We start from the raw sequence: 9,567 nt of genomic DNA on the forward strand, positions 1-9,567 counted from the left end.
CTGCTGTTTCTGTGTTCCTGTGTTCTGGCCTTCCAGCGTTTCTTAAATTCCCGGATATTTGTAACTATGATTGGGCTGAAATTTTAACACGAATTTTATCTGGATATTATCTTTCTTGCAGCTGAAGAAGGGCACCAACCGCCTTACGAGGTGGCCACAAGCCTCCTGACTGCACCCATGGTACGGGGCGTGCCCCTAGGGGCTTGTGCCCCCCTCGGGCATCGTATCGCGTTGATTCTTGTTCCCCAAAATCACATATATTCCAAAAAAATCTCCGTAAGTTTTTTATCGTGTTTGGACTTCGTTTGGTATGGATATTCTGCGAAACAAAAAACATGCAACAAACAGCAACTGACACTAGGCACTGGATCAATATGTTAGTCCCACAAATGATATAAAAAGTTGCCAAAAGTAAATGAAAGTTGTAGAATATCGGCATGAAACAATCAAAAATTATAGATACGACGGAGACGTATCAGAGACGTATCATGGAGTACTAGGTACTGCCCCCGATGTGTTAAATAGATTCACGGGCTCATAATTTGAAGGCAAACTGGTCTAGTGCCTCCTCCAAAGAACTGCGTTGGAGGCGTTTTGATCCAGACTTAAGCGCTAAGCTTCTGCTTTCAAGTGCTCCGGCTCAGCATTAATCTGAGCCTGCATCGTTGCCATCCATGTGTTTTCAGCATTGATATCTTTGGGCCTTGGTCACCTGCTCCCTAAGCTTTGTGATATCTGCGTTACGCTCCGCTTGATTCTCCGTCGTGACCTCGGCTCCCATTAAGGTTGTCAACTCATTCATTAACGCAGATAAGACCTGAGCCGGCGGTCTGACTGAGCCAGATCCTGAGGGGTCAGTAGCTGCTGTCACTCCAGCCGCCGTGTTGTTGAGAGTCGGCATCATGCCTGCCATGAAGATGGCGGCTCGGCTCGGCGGCTCGTAGAGGTCCAGAATACTGTCACCATCAGAACAGCACCCAAGCCCACCATTTTGAAGCTGGTAGATTGACCCCGTCTCTCCGGTCGAGAACTCATCACCTGAGTAGATGAGAGTCTCTCCCCCAGATGTATAATTTTCCGCAAGTTTCACACCTTGTGTGAAGCCCACAAAAACGTGCATCCGCCCGGCTTGGACCCGGGCGGGTTGCGTGCGCTGAACCGGCTCGACGATGTCGGTGCATATGTGCGGCTCAGGCTCTGATCCGCCAGTCTTGCTGATGAAGACGTGGATTCGGCTGAAGGGGAACCGTTACCCATACTCAATTAAGTCGGCCTTGGGACCCCAGCCAACGTCGTCGATGTAGAGCTTGCCGCAACGACTCTTGGTCATCCTGCCAACGGCGTATCCCTGGGAAAGAGCCCTTCAATAACTCAAAACCGCCATGCGCTGGCGCCACGGTGGGCGCCAACTGTCGTGGTTTTGTCACGGCAGATCCCCTCGTGAAAGGACTTGGATGTGGGGCCATCGCTATGGTTATTAACTTGTCGGGGTTGAGCGGGACGAGAGACACGGGTTTACCCAGGTTCGGCCCCTCGCGGTGGAGGTAAAAGCCTACTCCTGCTCTTGTTACTACCGCTTGAGTATCGATTACAAGGGAGCGGATTCGCTTGATCTAGCTATCAATTGATTGTTACTTGCCCTATTCTATGTCGGGGACTAACCTTTATATGCAGGTCGAGGCCGCCGGCTTACAAGAGTCTGGGTCGGGTTACAATTGGTGCCCGAACCCTACTCTAGGTCGCCTTGCCTTACAAGACAAGTCGTCACATGGCGGGTTACACCTCCGGGCCGTCTTCTATGTCTGGGTTTTAAGCCAGCCCATCTCGTGAGCCGCCCTTCTTAATATTGCACCCTGGTCATCTTGGCCCATGCGAGGCCCAGCTTCTTAAGTCGTCAGTGATCTGACCCAGCCCTATTAGGATGGGTTATACCATGGGGTCATATCCCCAACAAAGCCCATCCAAGCTTTCACTTAGTAGCAATGTCCTCACAACTTAGTTCTCCTATGAGGACATATGTCGTGACAAAATCATGACACTCGGTGTACGTAGGGTTGTATCAGTGACAGATAGGACCTGAGAGAAGATTGATCCTACCTTTAGCTTATTGTGTGTTGGACACTCCATACTTACAACTACCATCTTTGGAAAGTGATACGATGATTCATTGCACTTGGGGATTATCGATGAGGCATACCACGAATCCACTTTTCCCATGTATTAACATTGAATTCATTTTTTCACAAAAAATGTTAATGAGTTTTAAAAATGTTCACGTAGCTGAAAAAATGTCCATGAATTATAAAAATGGTCACGAATTTGAAAATGTTCAAATTCGAAAAAGGGTTCAAAGTTTTCAAAATGTTCATGGATTTAAAATTTATGAATGACTTCGAAGAATGTTCATGAATCTAAAAATTGTTCACGAATTCAAAAAACTTTCACAATTTTGAAAATGTGTTAGGTAAATTGGAAACTGTTCACTGGTTCAAAAAAATCATGTTTTAAGAATGTTCATGAATGTTAAAAATGTTAATAAATTTTAGGAAAATTCTCAAAAATTTTAAAACTATTCACGACTAAATAAATATGCTCAAATTTGAAAAAAAAACATCAATTTTAAGAATGTTGGCAATTTTTTGTGAATTTAAAAAACATTACAGAATTTGTAAAATGTTCATAACATGTGTGTTTTGGAATTGTAAAATATATTGATGAATTTGAAAAACATTCATGGATTTAAAAATGTTCATGAATATGAAAAGATGTTTGACTTTTTAAAATATTAACTAATTCAAAAAATGTTCAATTTGAAAATGTGTGCTATTTTTAAAAATATTTATGATTTTGAAAAATTATCATGGATTAAAAACAAAAAGGTTGAAGAAACAAAGAACAATAAACCTAAAAAGTGGGAGAAAAACATCGAAATCGGTAATAAACGGGTATCCTTTACGAAGGTCACTCTCACCTTCTTTTATGCCGACAGGTAGTGGAATACCTGGTTTCCCCCATTTTTCGTAGATTTTTTAAATGTTTTATTTTTAAACTGTGCGTCCAAATCATTATCCGTTTTCACCATTGTATTTCTCACATCGAGTTCTTCCAATCTAGATATCATGTTAATAAGTTTCGATGAACTTTTTTGCACAAAAATATGAAAAATGACATAAAATAAAAAAATAAAAAAACTAAAAGCCCAAAACACATTTGTGTTTCCTCGGGAAGTCTAGTCGTGGTTCTCATAGAAGCATGTGCGGTTCCTCTCTTTTTTCCAGGAATTATACATTATACATACATAATAATAATAATAATAATACTTACTAAACCTAGCCAGGTTTAGTTTACCTGGTTTTTTTGACTTTTTTCTATCAGTCAAAAACCAGCCAACAGGATACTGCCACGTGATTTACTGGGGGATCTGGCTGTGTGTAGTTTCATGTGGCTCTAGCAGTTCAGGTTTGATTTCCTCGGGAGTTTGCGATGGGCCGATCGTCAGTCGGGTCGTGCTGTTTTTATTTGACTGCAATGCGCGCGCTGTGGCCATGGTTGATTTGACTACGTAACGTTTGTCGGCTTCCGATTGGTTTTGCATGCCCATCGCTTGATTGCCGCTTTGCTTGCTTTTTTGCTCTATTTTTTTCACCCTTAGTGGATGCATGCGCGTGGGTGTCGCACTACTCGGCACGTCGGCCCATTTTTCTCGCGTTTTCAGTTGTTTTCCTGTAACCATGATGCGTGGGTGTTCGTTTGGAATTTGCCTTCGTTTTGTAACACACATGCGTTGTTGTCCTGCCACATATAGTCGTCTGCCGCTTGGGTCGCGCCTTCTGATCGTCTCGCGGCTAGATGGCCGTGTTCGAACAGGTTTTGAACTCCCTCGAGGCTCCTATAAATATGGACTTCCCCTCTTGCTGTTTCTTTGTCTTTCGGTCCGTGCTTTCTGCTCATCTGTGTTCGTATTTAGTGATGGTTTTTCCTGGTACTCTTCGTTCTGGTTGAGGCCGCCGGGGTCGCCCGCCACGGCGGGGTCGTGTGCAACGGCGGGGGTCGTGTTTCTGCTGCAGATCGGTCAGTTTAACTAGGAGGCTCCCGTTGGCGATGAACTGTCTGCATCTCATTCATTGCTGTGTGGTCGCTGTGGTGCTCGCCGTTCGTCGTGTTCTGTGCATGTTGGTATGTTCAACTAGTCCGTTTATGTGTTCGTTGATCCAGAGGACAATTCTTTGCTGTTCGCGGGGCGGTCGGCCGCGACGATGCTCAACTTCATGGAGTCGACGTCCGGCGTCCGCGATCGGGCTCTACGCCGGCGGACAAGGAATACGACTCATGCACGCACCGCCGTCCGCTCGATCCCATCCATGGCCCAGGCAAGGTCATTCTCCCATATGTCCGGTGTCCCTCTTCCCCTTGTTTAGTTTTCTTTTGCTGCACTTTTACTCTTTTTTTGGTAGCAAGGGATTGGCGGCCGCGGCCGAGCGGATCGACCACTCCGTTTGCAACGCCGGCGCTTTCTTTCCTGGCCTCAGCTTTACCACAACCCAACTTTTGGAATCACTCCGATGGCGAGTATGCAGAGGCTATGAACCAGAAGAGGCGACGGCGGAACGCAGGCAGCGGTGATGACACGTCGCCTTCTTCACTGTCATTGACGGCGTGTCGGCGTCGCAGGTGCATATGTGGTGGTGATGTTTCTGACCTTGAGCTCGCCTAGCTTGCCGACGGCTCGAGCTCACGCCTGCCCAGAGCACCAACACCCCTCCGTCCTATGTCGCCAAGGTGTACCTCGTGCTTGGCATGCGAGTTTCCCACGTCACTGGCACCTCGACCCCACGCCCGCCCAGACCGTGAGTGCCCCGCCGCCCACTACTACCGGAGCCGTCCGCCCCTTGTCGTCGTCATCAAGAGATGCGGCCTAAGCTAGGCTACCGCCAAAGCAGATGCGAGAAGGTGCCCCCAGCTCCATATGTCTTTCCGCCTCCGTGTCAGCTGCAGGAAGGTGAGCACGCGACGAGTGCCTCCAGCTCGCTCTTGGCCATGCACCCTGACGCGGTGACGCCCCTTGCGCTGCCTCTCGCGCGGCTTGCATTCTTCGGCTGCGCCGTGTGTGGTGCGTGGGTTGCTGTCATGGTGCCATGGCCCCTGCGCTCGGACGAATTGAACTCACATGCATATGGTCGTGAGTCGTGACCCAGAGCTGGCATGGCGCCACCCCTCCCCAGGGATACAGTATTCTTCTCTGAGAATTTCGTGAGCAAGCTACGGTCTTCATTAGCAGTACTGGCCTTCTTCTTCTTTTTTCGATTTTTCAGGGCTCATGCCATGTGTTTACTATACTGAAATGTTGAAGATGGTACTATAATTTGGATTAATTTTATAAGATGTTACCACTCTTCATGATTCAGGGTGCACAAGATCGTGAAATGTTGAAGAAGATCGTGACCAGTTTGTCAGACAGAATTAATTACGTACACGGAAGCAGATGGTCAACCACATTACTGTGTGATAAATTATAGCATGAAGAATAAATAGTTGCCAAATGAGATATTTATCCTTTTTTAAACGAAAATTTTACATGCAGAAACGTGCAAACATACACGTAGTCCCATCACACAGATTACATGCTACGTGGTCACATCGCTGTAGTCATTGCTCTTGCATGCATGCATGGCACTAAAAAGAAAAAGGGTCGCACAAGCTCACCGCTTACTTCTCCTTCAGTTTACTGACCAGTCTCCCCGCCGTCCTACTTCTGCATGTGTTCATCTAAATGGCGTTCTTTGCAGCGGACCCTGATCTAGGAGACACATAGTACAGTAGCTTGAAGTGGCACGGCCGCGACCTCAACCGTTTAACCTCATGGCCGTCTGTCAGTAGAACAAATCGTGTAGAGACCCTCATGACCACTTGCAAGCTCAGATCAACGGACAGCCGCCCGTGCATCTTCTCACTTGCACGTGGAGCCAAGCGTGTCGCGGAAAGAAGCACCATATAGAGAATATATGCCATTTGGCGAACTCAAAGATCTACAACGACGACTCGCGGACTATTTAAAGAAGTCACAGTTCACACGCCACCAGAGAAAATCAGAGTTCACACACAAGCAAACACGACACAATTGAGACCCCAAACGCTGAAAAGACAAAAAATTTGTGTCTCCTTATGGAAGTAGATAAGAAGAAAGGCAAGCACCCAACATTAAGCTCCTTAGAAGATCATCATCAGTTCAATGGCAGCAATGCAAACAGTTCGGTAAACACTCACTCCTATCCAATATTTCACGGCTTTTCTTCTCTTACAACTAAACAAAATATTGTTTAATATTTGTATATACAACTGGGGAGCTCAGTATACATTTCAAGACGTCCAATCCTCGAAGCAGTAGGTTTGGCAACTGGCTTAAAAATACAAGGTTATACTCACTGGTACAATCATTCAGGCATGGTGCAAGCATCTGTCTTGATAGGCTTGCCACGTCAAGAAGGCAGCCATAGGGAATCTTCAATGACATATGAAGGAGAACCGGCCGAGACGGAAGATGAGGCTAAAGAAAAGGCTGCTCAAATGGCCTTGTAATGCATGCATCTGGGCAGACGCCAGGGGCCCCAACCCTAGCGCCGCCAGCACCTCTCCCTCCACCCCTTCCTGCCGTCGTTGCCGCCGGCGTGGGCCGCGGTGGCGGCGGGCCCGGTGCCAAAGTTTCTGGGCGGGGAAGGCGGGCGGATCCCATCTGAGGCGACGGGGGCGGCCCTTCTTATGCGATCCAACGGCGGCGGCTAGGACGGAGATTCTGGGCTGTGCGGCGGGGGCCTAAGCACCATCGTCGGCGGAGCGGCGGCCCTGCATGGACGGCGGCGGTGGCAGCGCCCCATCCGGCGAGGTGGGCTGTCCTGCTCGTGATGGTGACGACGGCTACTGCGGATCCAACGCCCCGTTTGGATCCGCCGCGGGGAGGCCTTTCGCCGACCGGCGGCGCGTGGAGGGACCGGTGAGGAGATGCCGGATCTCCGCCGGAGTACCGACGGCAACATACGTCTTCGTGGCGAGGTTCCGCTCGGTTCCAGCCAGCCACGAGGTCGGGAAGACGTGGCTTCCGGTGAAAATCGCGCCAGACCGCGGTCTTGGCGGACGATGGCGGCGTCTCAGACGTCGTTTCCTTCTGGAGGCATCGTCGTTGCAAGTCTCATCAACCTGATCGGGAAGTTCCGGGGGAAACCCTAGATCCGGATCTACCGGATCGGACGATGACGGTGCTATTGGTACCGTTCTCCCTCCTGGGGGCATCGTTTTGGAGCGAGTGCTGGTTGGAGGGGACAAGAGGAGGAGCGGTGTTTCAACTGCTCCATTGATGACGGCGGATCTCGGCGGCGTGGCGCAGTGGAGACTCGGCGCCTGATGAGCGGAGATGGACTCGCGCAGGAGGGTGACGCTGCCTGGCGTCATGGTGGCGTCGACGGCAGTTGGACCGGCCAAGGTTGATGCAGCAGTACAGCTCTGAAGATGGATTCGTGGCAGGTGGTTGCGGCGGCCTCATACCCGGCAGGGGTCCTGGTTGAGAAGCATGCCAGACTGGTGGATGCCCATACCCGGCAGGCGTCCTGGGTGGGACCTCAAGTCTTTAGATGTTTAGGTTTGGCTATGTGGTCTGTTTGGTATTAGGCCCAGACTTTCAGCGCCCCTACATTAACTGGATAGGGATAGCGACAGTTGTTGCTTAGTTTGGTGGCTTTAGACTTATTGTTGTATGACTCTGTACGGTCTTGTGTCAATAATTAATAAAGTGGCCGTATGCATCGTCCAGATGCAGAGGCCGGGGGCGTCCTCCTTTTCTAAAAAATGCATCTGGGCAGATTACAACATTTTCATCAACGACCACAACTACTACGCACTTGAAGTCACAATTGTGACTGTTTACGGCATAAGAGAAGGCATAAACCAAGCAAAGGCAATTCAACATGGCCCGTCAACAAGTGGCTGCTCAGTAGAATGAGTTCACAAGGCAAACAATGATCCTAGCAAAAAAAATGCAACAACTTCTCAGATTTGTTTACATGTATTCTCGGTGTCCACATAGCGAGGATCCCATTATCACGTACACATGAGCACACCCACTTATCGGACGTGTCCAGAAATTTGAAAAAGCTTTGTACCACTTTATTACAGGCACTAATCCTGAAGGAGGCTATACCAGAATGATCTAGCCCCGTGAAAACCGATTGCTATTTCTTCCTGCAATACGTTTGTATTTCATATACAGCACACTATGTAGGGTGGATTATATATGGTTTTAATAAATAGGTCTTATTAGAGGTGTTTCAATGTTTGTGTTCTATTTTTTGTGTGGTTGTTTATCGTTCTATTTGTGCCCATGCATTTGCATGGTTGTAACAATATATGTACTTTTTTGACATTTTTAACCTTTTATGTATTGCTATGCTTTTTTTAATTGATAATGAATTAATAACTATCTACTAATATATTTTTTAGACCATAGTCTACATATAGTCGCGAATTATCGACGGGCGCGGCGTGTCGCCGCGCGGGCTAAGCTAGTCATAGACTATGCTTTTCCCTTTTAGGGAAGCGCAACTTCCCGATTCTATTTTATACAAAAACAAATTTTTCTACCAATGAAACCCCAAACGCTGAAAAGACAAAAAAATTGCAAAAACATGGGAAGAAAATAAAATAAAATCCCAAGTGTGCGTCAGCGCACAACACATGACTACTACTGGATGCACCACTTGATGCGCTACCAGGTCAACTAGACTTCTGCGAAAGCTCCGTTAATTAGTTGCTCCCAGCACTGGTAGAAAAAGAGGCTTCCGTCCAGCCCCATTAGTCGTGAAACTGTAGGAACCGCGACTAATGAAGTCTTTAGTCGCGGTTCGGCAGACGAACCGCGACCAAAGGCCTGGGCCCAGGGCGCTCGGTGGCCAGCTGGTGCACGTGAGGAGCTTTAGTCGCGGTTGGCCTAGCTCCCTACCGCGACTAAAGGTGCGCAACCGCGACTAAAGGTGCGCAAAGGCCTTTAGTCGCGGTTGGCCAGGCCAACCGCGACTAAAGCTCCTCCCCTATATATACCAGTTCAGCACACTCACTTAGCCATTTGGTGCCACTTCTCTTCACAAGCTTCACAAGGGGGTGTAGGTTTGCTTTTGGTTCCTCTTATGCACACAAGGTGTTTGATGAAATGCCCTAAGAGGGTGAAACAAACATGATATGAAGTGTTGGAGCCACACTTGAGGTTCCTCATTTATTTTTTCCTCCTCGATCGCGGTTAGCAACTTGAACCTTTCATGCATGTGTGTCATTGATAAAATATGCATGTGTGCAGTTCATTGTTTAATTTATATTGTTTGTAGCTAGTTAGTTTAACAAATGCATGATGGTTAATTATATATTTTATATTATAATAATGCAGATGAATCGGCAATGGATGTACGGTAACCGACTCTCCGGCGAGTTCACTACGGGTTTGAAAGATTTCCTCGTAGTGGCTAATGCGAACAAGCAGGGGGGTTTTGTTATATGTCCATGTGTTATCTGTAAGAATCAGAAGGGTTA

At 47.7% G+C, this 9,567-nt stretch overlaps 1 long non-coding RNA gene across 1 annotated transcript; it reads left to right on the forward strand.

Annotated features, from left to right (window-relative positions):
- Positions 1–3,939: 3,939 nt before the first annotated feature.
- On the forward strand, positions 3,940–5,382 carry LOC119281331. The gene is made up of 2 exons (XR_005138382.1): positions 3,940–4,071; positions 4,216–5,382. It is a non-coding gene; the product is annotated as an uncharacterized LOC119281331 (long non-coding RNA).
- Positions 5,383–9,567: the final 4,185 nt, after the last annotated feature.

The sequence above is a fragment of the Triticum dicoccoides genome, chromosome 3B, assembly GCF_002162155.2.
Source record: "Triticum dicoccoides isolate Atlit2015 ecotype Zavitan chromosome 3B, WEW_v2.0, whole genome shotgun sequence".
Classification (NCBI taxonomy): Eukaryota; Viridiplantae; Streptophyta; class Magnoliopsida; order Poales; family Poaceae; genus Triticum; species Triticum dicoccoides.